Genomic DNA, 11,869 nt, shown 5'->3' with positions numbered 1-11,869 from the left:
TGATTATCTCGTAAAAACAAGAAACGATCTCATTAAAAGAAATTTGTAGTGTTGAACAACTTATTACCTAAACTCATCAACATATACTGACCCTTTGTTAATGTTATCTGCACCCATGTTGAGTTCACTTGTTAAGAGTTTCAAGAATGGAGGAGGAGATGCAAAAGATGGAACAGAATGCGCAAAATGAATATGAAGAAGCTGAGATTTTATCCATAATATGATTTCACATTTCGGAGTTACCTGGTGTACGCTAGACCACAGGCCATTTGATCACCAAAGTGCATTTCTAACACAAACCTATTCATCATCATCAAACAAGAAACAACACGCTAACTAATGTGGCTTATGTTAAGGGGAGAAAACACACTTTTAAAGTGATACACTCTAAAAATTACGCAATCCCAAACAACCCTTTATATCAATATGCACCAATTTTATAAAGAAAGTATGATGCTTAAATTTGTAAAAACAAATGGCACAAAAAGGATCAAACCTCAAGGCTGCAAATATCTCTGGCATCGAATGTACCTGAATGTTCCGCCGCCAAGATATGATGTATCTCATAGTTTGACCAATCATCTCAGAGACATAATTATTTATCATCAGAGTCCCCATTTTGTAGTTTTGGTGCATACATTATTTTTATCACCACCCTTCAGAAAGAAAAAATAAAAATAAAAAAAGGATTATTTTAATCGTCCCTGTAAGTGCTTAAAATACCCGATTATCTAATGCACAACACTCATTGCCAATTACCTCAAGTCGTAAACAGAAGTAACTCCACGAGTGTTTAGCTTTGAGTTTAACCACTTCTTAAGATCAAGCAAATCTTTCGAGAAGTCAAAGCATCACATAAAAAGAGAAAAATGAACTTCATACACATGATGCGAACACTTTCAGAACATTGACTTTTAAAGTTCCGTCATAGTGCCATAATTGCATTCTACAAAACAGCTTTGTTTTTCAAATATTTTTAAGCTCCCAAAATAGTCTTCTATTCTTACCAATAAACATTTAATGTAACAGTATAAACGACTTTGGGACAGGAAATATCATATCACTATCATTATTCAGCATTATCATTATTAAGATAATAATAATAGTAATATAAGCAGAGTTCAGTGTTTTGGCAACAATAATGTTAAGGAACATGCTATATCCTTCTATATCTTACTAACAAATTTAAGATAAGACATGGAAAATGAAGAGAGTAAATGAGACGAAAAAAAGAAGTGAAGAACTAACATTTGGCATATGCATGCGTAATTAGTTTTGAGCGCTATCGAATACATGTCTCACCATTCTAAAGTATCTGCAGATGAACCCATTCGTGCAAGCATCAGGGCAACCTGGTCAACATAATAAAATATATGATTTAGATTATCACTTTTGTGGATAAACATTTGAAATCAAATATGCTTTCAACACATATTTTAGAATAATATGTGTTTCATACAACAAAATGTAACATTTTTTTGTTGTTTTTGCACAAGTTACCTATTAATACTGTCTCAGCCATGAAAGATTATAATACGTCTCATTCTACAAAATGTCCTTGACTGTTATTATCTCATAAAAATGTCCTTGACGAAGACACTTATTCCTAAACTCGTCAACATATGCATTATCCTCTTGAAAGGCATATCATCAGTCCTTGCATAACCATCATTTTCACCATATAAAAGTCGACGAGCTGGATCACTCAGAACCTACACTGCAAAATTTGGTCCAACAATAAGTAGCATTCGAAGGTACTGTAGAATCCACCTCATAAACGTCGTTAGTGAACATGTAGAAGTTTGTAGCATCAGATTCAATTCCACTTAAGTCAGGATGAAAAGATTTCATGCATTATAAGACCATTGCCAATAGGGTATGCCCTCACTCCTCCCTCAGCCTTGCTCTCGCTTTGCCCTCAAACTCATGCCCTCATTTTTTTTCCTGGCAAAACATAATGACGGACGAACCAAGTGCAGCAAAAAGTTTGTACATAAAGCATAGAGAGTTGTAATATAGCTTATTTGATTAATTTTGGGGAGCCATGTGATGGGGAGGAAGTATGTCATGGTTGGTAGTGATGCGTGATGGGGAAGAAATGAGGAGAAAAAGTTGATGTGGCATTGATGTGGCAATGTTTGCTGGGGATGAAGGACGTCATGGTTGGGAGTGGTCTAATAGGCTTTCTGGGTATCCTCTAGAGTTGCATCTGCGAGCTAGATGACGAGAAAAGATGAACACAAAGATAATACAAACCAATTATGCTAGTTTGATAGTATTTGGACTTGTAATATTGGCCATTGGCACAAGCAATAATGAGGTAAAGTAACAACCTTGAGCTGTGAGTTTAAGTCACGTTAGGGATAATCATCCCTATAAGCCTTATATTAAGGAGTACTTTTGAGATAAAGCGGCCCGATACCCTAAATACATGGGTAAACAATATTTATTACATTAGTCATAAACTGTGACGGAAACAGATTGTTTAGCACATACAAAGGGCAAGATTTTCATTGTTCAGCTTCTTCTGTGAAATGTACACAAATATTTTCTATAGAAACTTTCAACAGGGTTCTAAGCTTTATCTATAGGCAAATATCCAAGACTTTGTTAATGTCATCTGCATCCATGTTGAGTTTGACGCAGTAGGTGATTACCATCGGTGATCAAAAGCAAGTAGCATGGAACATAAATTTTTTTATCAGAAAAAGGCAGTAGAAAATGAGCAGATTAGTGGCAATAAATAGTTTATAAGCAGCAAACAACAATTGGTATCTAGAGCAGGTAGTAACTCCTAGTTCGTAGAAAGAAAGAAAAAAAAGAAAGAAAGAAAGAGAGAAAGAGAGAAAGAGAGAAAAGCATGGGCTGATTTTTTTGATAAAAAGTTTAGCAGGCATGAAGCAGATAATAGTAGCAGCAGTTAACGCATCAAAAGAAGAAGAATGATGCAGTAGGTGATCACCATCGGTGATCGAAAATCGAAAGTAAGTAGCATGTAGCTTGCCACAATATTGATCATAATTTTTTATCAGAAAAAAGCAGTAAAAGCAGATTAGCAGCAACAAATAGCAGTTTGTTAGCAGCGAACAACAGAGTTCATTGTTTAAACTTTTCAAGAATTAAGGAGAAACAAAAGGTGGAAAAGATTGCACATAAGGTATATGAAGAAGCATAAATTTCAGACATTATATGATTTCATACTTAGGATTTACCTGATGTATGCTAGAACAAAGGCACTTTGATCACTAAATTGTATTTCTAACACATAAACCTTTTCATCATCAACCAAACACCAACACCCTAACTAATGTGGCTTATATTTGAAAGATAAAATACGCTTTTAAAGTGATACACTCTAAATTACATAATCCCCAAAGCCCTTTCTATCATTTAAAAACAATTTGTTTAAGAAAGTATGGGGCACAGATCTGTAAAAACAATTGGTAGAAAATGGATCAAACCCAATGGCGGCAGTAATCACTCAGGAATCAAATGTGCATGATATGATAGTTTAATCATTTAACTCATCACAGTCCCCATTTTACAGTTTTGGTTATATAACTTCCCTAGGATAAATATAGAATAAAATTGAATGTATTGTCTATGTAAGTGCTTAATTACATGATCATCCAATGTACAACAATCGTAGTCAATTACCTCAATAGAAGTATCTCTGTAGATTTTGAGTTTTAACCACTTCTTAATACCAAATAGTTCTTCGGCAAGCCAAGACAGCCAACCTAAGGGTACACGTAATGTAAGAGACAAAAAGAGATAGTTTAGAAGATACCAAGGATAGAAAAATATTTTATAGACTTTTGAATGAACATAAAACTTATCCGTAGACACTGAAGACGGGCTTTTGAAATTTTCTCCTAGCATATGTCCAACGGGAGTTTGTTAATGTTATCTGCATCCGAAGTGAATGCATATGATGTCAAAGACGGACCAGAGCATGCCACCCACAGAAGCGTCTTTAAGTATCACAACAAGAACAGGAAAATAAACTTCACGTTGAATGAGATTATAAGGTGTCTGCAAAAACATAAACAAGTCAGAAAGTGGGTAATACCCACACGTAAGTTGCATGACAAGATAGAAACTTGCAACCACTGACGGCATCAACATGTAAGATTAGGTGTTAACATGTGATAATAAATCAATCAAGCATATAAAAATTACATGAAATTCTGCACTTACAGTAGAAGTCCATTCATCTTCCTAGCATCCCAATCTTCTCGGGTGGGCAACCTCCTTTGCATGTTATCATTACCTGATAACAAACAGTTTCAGGTTTCCATTTTAATTCTTATAAAGAACATAAGAAATTCGATTTTAGTACCCTAGGCTTCTTGTCTTCAAGTAAAGATTAATCTCCTTGTCATCCAATCATCGTTCTGTCAAAATCAATCTGAATTTGAGAGAGCATTGTCAAAAGCCACTTATATCACAACATATATTCAAACTATTGGCTGTGTGACCATTTCCTTAATATTACCTTAACTTTGAATAGAGTAAATGCGAGAAAAAGAAGTAGAGTCCATATCTCCAAGTTAAAAAGGTGAATATATTATATATAACATCATCTTCATTTTATATTCCACAGATATGAACATAAAACATTGTCCATACATGTGTACTCATATATTTCTTACCATAACTTTATTTTGTCTCTTCTCCCATCGGGTGTTTACCTGCCAAAATAAACAGTACAATTATTAAGATATAATTATAATATCATAAATCCCATTCCATGCTGAAGGTATCTTATCCCTGATACAATAGCAATAACAAAATTACTCCTGAGGACATGTTAAGCTTGTTAATTTTATGTAACTTCAGTTTCCAACTAAAACCAGTAACATCACATGAAATAGAGAGGATGAAGACTGACAAGTATGAGGATGTAAGATAATTTTTTAAAAGTATTTTTACATTCGCTCTTTATACCCTCCATATTACATATTCAAGGAAAGATAGTTGTGGACTTGTGAAGCAGATGTCCATTGGATGCAATCTGCGGGATTTTAAGAGGAACAAAGTAGCTGTCAAATATCTAACCCACGAGATACTAAAGTACCATAACATAAACAACTTACAGTATGCCTTAAGGAACCAACGAAGATCTAAATGGTAGCATATAGTTCTACAAAAACTCAATACTGTTTTTCTAATATCATTATCATTATTATGAATATAAAAAATGATAAACATAGAGAAGAAAGCACCAACTATCAATAGCTTTTTGAGCCAAGTCAGAGTAATACATTTTAGCAGCCTGTGATAACATATAAAAAAAATGTATGTGTGAACAAATAAAACAAGACAAATACATATAAAAAAAATTTGGATTTTGTCAGCAAGTGGTCCATTTGGTCTAAAGGAAAAAATGTACCAGTAAATGTAAGCATATGACAAGACATACCTATACAACTGAACTCGTCAACAAATACACGATCCTTTGGAGAGGTACCATCAAGAAAATGATTGATTGCAGTCATTGCATAACCATGAATCTCATCATATACAAGTCGCTGAGCTGTACCGCTAAGAACCTACACTGCAACATTTGGTTTATAGATAATGAACAGGGCATAATATGTAGCATTTGAAGGTACAGTGTAATCATCCCACCTCATAAACGGTGTTAACGAACATGCAGAAGTTGGTAGCATCGGGATCATTTCCACTTGAGTCTGGGTGTCACGATTTCACGCAATTATAATGGCTTTCTTGATTTACTCTTGAGTTGCATCTGGAAGCAGATGAGAAAAGCGATACAATAAGATACATACAAACCAATGATGCTGAATTGTGACACTGAAAACAAGCTTCTGATCTTTTCTCCTAGCATATGTCCAACAAGAGTTTGTAGATTTTATCTGAATCCATGTTAAATGCATCATCTAACGCTCTCAACAAAAATATGATGTTAAAGACAGAGCAGGTAATGCCACTGCACCAATAGAAGCGACTTTAAGTATCACAAGAAAAACAGGAAAATAAATTTCATGTTATATAATTTGTTAAGGTGTCTTCAAAAACATAAACGGGTCAATAATATGAAAATGGAATGCAATAACAGTGACCTAGAATTTGCAAGTCCTCTCTCAGATGGCAGTCGTAACGCCTCTAGAAAGTGGAGGCATACCCACACATAATTTGCATGACCAGATAGAAACATGCAACTACTGAATGTGTCAACACGTGCCTGCAAAATTAGGTACTTACAGTTGACGATATATTTATCATGGATAATAAAAAATAAAAAAAACATACATGAAAATATAGATATTCATGCCAACCGTGACTTTCCAAGTGAACACTTCAAGGGGTGCAGAAACGGCATGCTTAAAGAAAGAAAGTTGCCTCTCTGTTTTTTATAAAAGTTACCACATACAGCAGCCATAGGAACATGGTTCTTCATTGTCATCTACTAAAGGACTATGAGCTTCATTAACAACATTTAATTAGTAAAATAACAAAAGAAACTAGAAAGACAGACAAGCAGACCTGGTATACATGTTTTACAGAGAAACACAACCACTATGTCATAACTCTATTTACACTATAATCATAACATCGGGTTATCAATACGATTTTATGCATAAATCTGATTATCATGAAAATCTGCACTTACGATAAATGTGCACAAACCTTTGCCTTCCATGGACCCCCTTTACTACTTCCCCAAACTTCTTGAGTCGAAAATCTCCTTTGGCGTGTCATCATTACCCTGATAATCATTAAAAACAATCAGTTTTTGGTTCAAATTAAAATTTTTTGAAAAGAACACTAGAATATGCGATTTTACTACCACAGGCTTCTTGTCTTCAGGTACAGATGACCCTCCTTGTCATCACAATTTTCCGGCTGCAATATAAATCTGAATTTAAGAAAGTATCGAAGTACAAAGTTCTAGTCTGTTTGATGATATTGTAGGTAGTATTAGGGCAAAGGATGAAAGTATAAAGATGTGAAATCAGTCAGCCTAATAAGGATCATCTTTTGTTTCTTTAAGAAAAAAATCACATCCTTATTAGAGCCATAAAAACCCTAATTTCGAGAAGATTAACAAAATCAACAGAAAAAACCCTAATTTATAAGAATTTTAACAAAAAAACAACAGAAAAAATACCCAAATCTGAAGCACTGAACAAAATCAAAAGAGCAAAACCCTAATTTCGAAGAACTCGACAGAATCTAAAAAAACAAGGAACCCGAATTTCTTTGAAAAACGAAGAAGAAAACCGAATTAGAAATAAATAACAGACTTTTGTACCAATCGACATTACTAGTAAAATTTAAGAAGCCATCAACGATTATAATAAGGGGCACTTACTGACAAATCGAATCATTTGAAAACCCTAGTTTCGGAGAATTGAACAAAATCAAAGAAAGATACTGAAATATTCCACTGAATTGAACAATATCTCATGTCCTGTAATTAAATTCCATTTAACCATCTCATTTCTTTAGTCGAAAGATTCCATTTGAATTGGAAGTAGTAAGGAAGAGGAGAGAATGTTATTAGAATTGCATAAGACCAATTTTAACGCGGCCCCGACGGGTGACGCCGAGCGTCACCGGTGACGCGAACGGAGCGTTAGTCAACTTTCTCACGGAAAAAAAACGTCAGTTTTCTGATTGGTCCACGTATTTTAATGATTTTAATTTTGTTTTTGTTTTATTTTATTTATTTAAATTATTTATATTCTTTTCTATATAAACACATCAAAACCCATCATTTTTAACCCATCAAACTCAATATTTTCTCTCATTTTAACACTTTTATTCAAATATTTTTTTTGTTTTTGTTTTTTTATTTATTTAAATTATTTATTTTCTTTTATATATTATAACAACCCTCATATTTTCATACTTGAATTGACTACTTTGCCCCTAGGGTTGTTATCCATACTTAATATATGATTAAATTCGACGTTGATTAAATATTTTTTTTTCGTCGACACGTTTTGTTAACTAAAGTTTATACTAATTATATAAAATAACTTTAGTTAATATTAATATTAATGTGTATTATATATAAAACTATATGTAACATAATTATTAATTAAATGATAAGTTATTTTAATCATTATTTATATTTTTAGCTTATATAAAAAAAAAAGAAATAAGATTTTTTTAAAAAATTAAATAATGAGCCCATGAATTTTGACTAAATATTTTCAAAAACAAAAACTTATCAAAAACATTTTTAACATGTTTTTATTATTTTGTCAAAATTGGCACCTGTATTTTATTATTTTTTTTTCTTTTCACCAACTATTTTTTACCTATAAATACATGACTCCTCATTCATTTTTTCTTGCCAAACACAAAAACTTAAGTTATTCTCTCAAAACCTTGAAGAAAATTTGAGGAACTTTCTATTTTTATTAATTTTTTTCAATATTGTCATTTATATTTATATTTATTGTATATTCTTTATAAAACTCAAAATTAATTATGTTTATATGTTATAATTAGTATTATAAGTGTTATGATGCATAAAAATAATTTTGATAATTTATGGAATATTATTTATAATTAAATACGAATTATGTAGTGTTTAAACGTAAAAACAATATAAAATTCGTAATAAATACTTTTAACCAAAAATAAAATATATATAATTTTTTTCTGAGTTTTTAAAACTTATATAGATCTGAAAAAAATTATAAAAATAATTACTTGGGTCGAATTGGTATTTATTATATAATTAAACTCTATTATTATGTAATTCGAAGGTAAATTAAGAATAAATATAAAAAAATAAAAAAATATTTTTTAAATAGTTTTCTACAGGTTATTAGACTGATAGAAACTTATAAAAATTATAAAAATAATTATTTGGGTTTATTTAGTAATTATGCAGAATTAAAATTGTTTTGTGAATACATTAAGGGTAAAAACAAAAATAATTACAAAAATATAATAAAAACGTTTTCTTAAATTTTTCTACTAATCTATATGATTAACTAAGACTATAAAAATTATGTATGTAATTTTTAGATATTTAATTTATTATTTAGACATTTTTGAATAATGTTCGATTAATAAAACGCTATTATTTTTGAAGTAATTTAGGTATTTATTTAAAGGTAATTATATTTAATATATATAAGACATACTAAGGTATAATAACTAAATATTAAATAAAACTTAGGTTATATTATCACATATATAATTATTAAGTACATTAATAATTCGTTGTGTGTATACACCTAAAGTGAAGATTAATCAAAGATAATGTATAATTCATGTGAACTTCATCGCTACTCACGGTCTAAGTTGCCATTTATGGGTAAGCTTGTGGATCTCGAATGCCATGACTTAGATTCTGGTCAAGAATCCTGGGCCCCCGGTTACATCTGGTCATTCCTGACTTATTTGATAGCAACGAAGTTTGAGTAGAGTTGTACAACATCTTGCTAAAGATTAATCCGAACTTTCTAAAATTGAAAAATTACTATAAGTGGAAACTTTCCATAAATAGTAACCTTCCGAAAATAGAAATTCTTTAGTGAACCATTACTATCAATATAGTACTATATACTATTGTCTGTTAGGCAATGTCTGATCATACGTTCTATCTCTAGGTTGAGATCTCGGTCACGTCCTTCCGTTCAATTCTTTCGTGTGCTACTAAAGTGAACTTCATAGCCCCACTTTTTACTGTTTCATAACTGTTTTATAACTTTTGGGGTGAGATACATGCTTGCTTTATAACTGTTTTACGCTTAAACACAAGTACTAAATTGTTAACTATGCTGTCATGCTTTGATTCATGCTAAATCCCTACCGTAATATCGTTAATTGCTACGTTTAAATGCAAACTTAATTATTGTGAGTAGGCCTATTGAGAGTAACGTCTCTAACCATTCGACCGTTGGTCTTTGGTTACATAATAATGATTCCACGACACTGACAGTACAAGGTGTCATAGGGTAAACTTGTTTAGTAGCGATATTACAAAATGCAGCAACACTTTTAGATTGATATTTCTATATCAATCAACTTTAAACTAAATCTTGTGGTCTAAAACTTTGGATATTATTTATAAACCTATGAATTTCACTCAACCTTTTTGGTTGACACTTTAAGCGTGTTTTGTCTCAGGTGATGATTGAGCTAGCTGCTACTTGCTACTAGATGATTGATGTATGCTTTGCTGCTTGCATGGAGTCCATCATTCATATTTATCATTTTGTTTAAAACATTTTCCATTTACTGTACTCTTATGATGTAAAACTTTGAATAATGCTTCCGTTGTTTATTTAATAAATAAAACGTCTCATTTAGAGTCGTTCTCGCTTATACAACTGTGTTATGATATGATTGGTCACAATTACCCCTGGTCCATATTTGGGGGTGTGACAGATTGGTATCAGAGCAGAATTGTTGTAGAGAACCAGGATTGCATTTTATGTGTGCCTTATACAATTAGGTACCTTAGCAATGTAGGACTACAACTTTCCTTGACTATAGTGCCTTTAATTGTTGCCTTTAACTGTTAAATGCTACACTATACTTTAGAAACTTTACTTATTTTAGAATACCGAGCCAATCTAAGAACTCTGCTCATTCTCCTAAGTACTATTCAATTCCCCACCACATTTAAATGTGACACCGTTCTCGACATTCCTATGTCATCTAATATGGTTTTGTGTATTACATATGTATTACATGAAATATTATTCATGATTTTTGAAACTCCTATATTTGTTACTATTCATACTCACACGTATATAACCTCCTTGTTATATCACGTACCTATATGCTTTATACCTTTATGCATCGGTTTACGAACCGTAAAATGTCATTGAGTTATCGAGAATCTCAAAGACATTATAATGTCATCACTACTCATATTCATTACTTTTAAATCTTTGATTTCTCGTTATTTTTTATCATTGAATTTTCTTGACGGATGGCGTCTACGAAACTCTAGAATGGAAGGGTTTGGATTACCGGTTTAAAGGATCCTATAGCTCAAGCCCCTAGACCTGAATAGGCCATTAAGAATTAAAAGTCTTTAATCGAAAGATTATTAGATTACATACTTATCATTTTATGATCTATACACGTCATACTGCTATTATTGGAGTATAGACACATCATATCTTATTATATCTTATCATATCTATCTTAATAGACTTTGTCTAACACTTTTCCTAAATTTCCTCCGTAAATTACGGAAATATTTTTGCTATATATACGTATATCAAGAAGACAAATATATCATTCAATATTCAACACTCATCTTATAACAAAAACCCTTATTCCGATCAGATAATATGGATTTCTCACTTGATTCCTCAAACTCCTCAAGCTCTAATGGCAGCGTAACCGGAATGAACCAACCAATTAGTCATCACCTTTTCTGGATGAATTGGGGGTGGGTTCGTAGTCTACTTAATCAATGGAGAAGTGAAGAAGGTGATCCTTTTCACCCACCACATTGCCCTATTGGCGAAGAACCTGAAGCACTTACCGGCGAACCCGTTCGGAACACTATTTTCACCCTCATTTCCAGGATATCCCGTCACGAATATATAATATCTAGAATTTCAGATCTTATTCATCCCCTTGTCCGAACCGCCAATCATCCCGGAATAATAGAAGAAGTCAACGAGCTTCGCGCTCGAGTAGTGGCTTTGGAAAATATGGTGCAAAACCTACGAGCACCAGCAGCAGCACCAGCAACATAACCAGCACCACCAGTACCATCAACATCACCACCAACAGCATCAGCTTCACCAACAACAACATCTGCATTCCACGCCTCAACATCACACTCAGTACCTCAAACATTAACATCATACGCCCCATAGATACCAAGGAATATTAGTAATAATGAGTTAAG

At 32.4% G+C, this 11,869-nt stretch overlaps 1 long non-coding RNA gene across 16 annotated transcripts; it reads right to left on the bottom strand.

Moving 5' to 3' along the window:
• Positions 1-502: 502 nt before the first annotated feature.
• LOC139857774 (uncharacterized) lies at positions 503-7,427 on the bottom strand. 16 transcript variants are annotated; one of them, XR_011762694.1, is made up of 14 exons: positions 7,343-7,427; positions 6,818-6,873; positions 6,658-6,736; positions 6,280-6,451; positions 6,090-6,211; positions 5,635-5,956; positions 5,426-5,555; positions 4,656-5,278; positions 4,201-4,397; positions 3,658-4,035; positions 1,501-1,712; positions 1,249-1,352; positions 760-946; positions 503-656 (listed from the first exon to the last, which is right to left on the bottom strand). It is a non-coding gene; the product is annotated as an uncharacterized lncRNA (long non-coding RNA). The 16 variants fall into 16 exon arrangements; XR_011762705.1 differs by having other exon boundaries at positions 6,641-6,715; XR_011762702.1 differs by having other exon boundaries at positions 6,658-6,715.
• Between the last annotated feature and the right edge of the window lie 4,442 nt (positions 7,428-11,869).

Source organism: Rutidosis leptorrhynchoides, chromosome 1 (assembly GCF_046630445.1).
Source record: "Rutidosis leptorrhynchoides isolate AG116_Rl617_1_P2 chromosome 1, CSIRO_AGI_Rlap_v1, whole genome shotgun sequence".
In the NCBI taxonomy this organism is placed as follows: Eukaryota; Viridiplantae; Streptophyta; class Magnoliopsida; order Asterales; family Asteraceae; genus Rutidosis; species Rutidosis leptorrhynchoides.
Note: the sequence above shows the minus strand (reverse complement) of the source record. Positions and strands in the feature narration are given on the sequence as shown.